Source organism: Suncus etruscus, chromosome 4 (assembly GCF_024139225.1).
Source record: "Suncus etruscus isolate mSunEtr1 chromosome 4, mSunEtr1.pri.cur, whole genome shotgun sequence".
NCBI classification, from domain to species: domain Eukaryota; kingdom Metazoa; phylum Chordata; class Mammalia; order Eulipotyphla; family Soricidae; genus Suncus; species Suncus etruscus.
Window position 1 is genome coordinate 102210610 of NC_064851.1, and position 4123 is coordinate 102214732.

Consider the following 4123-nt stretch of genomic DNA (forward strand, 5'->3'; position numbering starts at 1 on the left):
TGCTATCTCTTTCTTCAGTGCTATATCTTTCTCTGGCCAGCTTTCTCCAGTTTTATGTCTATTAATATGCTCACAAAGCACCATTTCAGGATCCTCAGCCCTTTACTTGAGTGTCATCATAATTCTTTATTCCCTGTCTACAATGTTAGTGATATATTTGTGCCATTTTTCCTGTGAAAAGAAAATCCCGCTCAATACTTGCTATATCTATTCTAAAAATTGGGTCCATCTAGGTGAACGCCCTATATTCATGCAGTAATTTAATGAATTTTTCCGAGCATGAGCCACCTGCCAGAAACTATTAGGAAAATTGATTATCAACACTAACCAATTAAAAGTCTTTTTGTTGGAAATTATTATTTATTCCTTAAATTCCTTAAATTTATTAAGGAATAAATGTTTGCTGTAGAAATACTAAGATATTGGGGAAAAGTATACAAAATTAAAGTTTAGTTCAGTACAGAAAGTATTTTATAATAATATTATTTGATTTGGAAAGAATATCAAATATACAGTAAAATTATAAAGATATACGTGAACCCAGAAAAAAGTGTTCAGAAAAATAAAGTGAAAGGGGTGAAGGAATGACCCATTTAAAAAGTCAAAGTGAGGGGCTGGGCGGTGGCGCTAAAGGTAAGGTGCCTACCTTGCCTGCGCTAGCCTTGGACGGACCGCGGTTCGATCCCCCGGTGTCCCATATGGTCCCCCAAGCCAGGAGCAACTTCTGAGCACATAGCCAGGAGTAACCCCTGAGCATTACCGGGTGAGGCCCAAAAACCAAAAAAAAAAAGTCAAAGTGAACAGAACAGAGAACCAGAAATCTATGAGATCAGAGTATAAATTCTAAGTGGCACTAAGACTTCAAAAAATAAGAAAAATGATGAAGTAGACAATTTTCTATTTTCTCATATATCTATCTTAAAATTCTTTTTTTTTGTTTGTTTTTTGGGCCACACCCATTTGAAGCTCGGGGGTTACTCCGGGCTAAGCGCTCAGAAATTGTCCCTGGATTGGGGGGACCATATGGGACGCCGCGAACCGATGTCCTTCCTTGGCTAGCGCTTGCAAGGCAGACACCTTACCTCTAGCACCACTTCGCCGGCCCCTATCTTAAAATTCTTAAAACACCATGATGAAGAGTAGCAAGATAATTTTATCACAGTTTCTCAGTAATGGATATTCACAAACATTTTGGCAACTTGTAGGACTTACTGTATCACTTGTGTTTTCTTACCTTTTTTATACCATGTCCAATATAGTAATTTTTCTAAAGGGAGGAATCACAAAGAAAACATGGAGAGTAATTATAGGACATTAGATAATGATAGTGGAGGTTTGAGTATTGCTATGGCTAATTAGATGGCATTAAACATTAGAAAGCACAGTACATGTCTCTGGGAGTCCTAGAATAAAAGTATTAGAAGGTAGTAGAAAGAGGAAGGAGAAAAAGAGTCCTCCAAGGGACGGACATTGTTTCTGAAAAAATATTAGGGCTTGGGGCCAGAGAGATAGTACAGTAGGTAAGGTGTTTACCTGGTATCACCTGGGTTTGATCTAAGGCACCACAAATGGGGTTTTCCAAGCACTATCAGGAGTGATCCCTGAGTATAGAGCCAGTAATAAACCCAGAATATATTAGGTGAGGCCCTAAAACAAGTAAACAAAAGAATATTTGGACTTTCATGATGAGGAAATAATATAGTAGTCAGAGCATAGGCTTGGCATATATTGGCTCAGTTAAATTCCAAGCACATTGCTGGGTGCAGCACTGGACACCTCCAAGGAACCTGGGTAATTCTAAACAAAATAGGGCCTACATAGCATTGTATACTAAGGCCCTTGCTTTTTTAATCTACAGCAGGTTAGCTGAGAAACACCAATTGGCCTCCCAGCTTCAAAACTTCATGTAAAAATTACTCTTCCCCCTCCCCTAAAAAGTTTTAGGGCATAAAAGGCTTGAAGGATAGCACTATAATTTTGAATTATAATTTAATAAAAATTTTAAAAGTTTATCTTCATTTCTAAGTGACTTGCATAGATTTAATATATTAAAAATTACAATAATTTCATAGGTAAAATATAATGTTTTATGTTCTTTTAAAAAAAAGATAAATGGGTTGGAAAATAGGTAGCTTTAAATTACTTACAATGGAATTATAACTTTTAATTTCTTGTGTCTGGTCTTATTTGATGTGGTTCTCACTTCTATCAACAACACAGACTTCATGAAAAACAATCACCTGTCAAGTACATAAACTGCAATCCAAAAGCTCCCTTTTATCCGCTATGACAATGAAATGTACAAGCAAACTACCTATACTTTAAGGTTTTTTATTCTCTGTTGGTATTTTTAGATTAACATATTGTACAGTCTATATTATCTCAGCTGTTGAATTTCACACTATATTTTTATAAAGCATTGATATTGAAATATTTCATGGAAGAAGCACCTCCAATTTTTTTAACTATAAACTAAATTTACTTATTTTAAGACTTACATTTTAAATATTTTGCAATTTTTTTCTTTTTTTTTTTTTGTTTGTTTTTGAGCCACACCCATTTGACGCTCAGGGGTTACTCCTATCTATGAGTTCAGAAATCGCTCCTGGCTTGGGGGACCATATGGGATGCTGGGGGATCAAACCGCGGTCCTTCCTTGGCTAGTGCTTGCAAGGGAGACAGCTTACCTCTAGCGCCACCTCTCCAGCCTCTATTGTGAATTTTTGTTACATAAAAACAAATGTTACTTTCTTCAGTTCTTTTATATGTTTTTTTTAGAAAGTAAGTCAAAAAATAATAATGACATAGCCCAATGTACTTTCTCATTTGACTCAGTTATTTGAAAATTGGTCATATATTAGATCCATTTAAATAAAACTTGCACCTCCAATTATCTCTTCACATACCTTCTCTTTATAACATAGTTTTTCATTTTTATCATTAGTTTCACACAGTGTTACTTTTACAAGTCACATTAAAACTCTATACATAATGAAATGGACACCAAAGCAGTTGTTCAAACTCAAATTATTAAAGGAATATTTCAGCAGGCCACATCCTCTCTATGAGTTGGAGGGACAAAATCTTCAGTAGCTCAGTAGCAACTTTATGGCTAGAGGAAAAAAAGGATGTTTGGGTTGTTTCCAGACTCTGGCAGATGAATGGCTAAAGAAACTGTGACATACTTACCTGGCAGGGGAGATTCCACGATCAGGAAGGTAGATTCCCCAGGGTGAGGCTTGCCCATTGAACTCCGGGCATGTTGACCACTGCAATTTCCCCAAATGTGGAAAACTCGACTGCGTAATTTCTGGTAGTGGGGGACTGCGTGCGTGCTCTCCCCTAAAAAACAGAAAAAAAGAAAGAAACTGTGGCACATATACATAATAGAATACTATGCAGCCATCAGAAAAAAATGAAGTCATGAAGTTTGCCTATATATAGATGGACATGGAAACTATTATCCTAAATGAAATAAGTCAGAAGGAAAGAGACAGACACAGAATAGTCTCACTCATCTATGGGATTTAAGAAAAATAAAAGACATTATTGTAATAATACACAGAAACAATAGAGATGAGAGCTGGAAGGACTGGCTTAACACAAAGAGTGGAGAGTGCAGTTAGAGAAAGAACTACACTAACAACTATCATGACAATGGTAGTGAGTGAGAGAAGTAGAATGCTTGTCTAGAATACAGACAGGGGTGGAGGAGGAGGAAGAAGGGATAATTGGTGGTAGGAAGGTTGCACTGGTGAAGGGGAGTGTTCTTTTTTATAATGAAACCCAACTACAAATATGTTTGTAAGCATGGTACTTAAATAAAGATATTATTTTAAAATTTTAAATAACACAATTTTTAAAAATTATAAAGAAATAGAAAAGGGGGAATTAAAAAATTATAAAGAAATATTCTCCATAACAGCAAGTAATTACCTGACCTTAACAAATAGCTGGAAAGAGAATTAGTAGAACATGGAGTAGAAAAGACAACAGGATTAATCTGTAGAGTACTGGAATATCAAGTTCATGAGTCTAATTTCCACCTACTACTATCTTAACAGAAAGAGGTTAATGAAATTTTCTGTATAATTATGACCAAGAAGTAATTCTGCTTCCCTCT

At 35.8% G+C, this 4123-nt stretch overlaps 1 non-coding gene across 1 annotated transcript; it reads left to right on the top strand.

The window, feature by feature from the left end:
* Positions 1-3181: 3181 nt before the first annotated feature.
* LOC126007583 (U1 spliceosomal RNA) lies at positions 3182-3345 on the top strand. The gene has a single exon (XR_007495121.1). It is a non-coding gene; the product is annotated as a U1 spliceosomal RNA (small nuclear RNA).
* Positions 3346-4123: the final 778 nt, after the last annotated feature.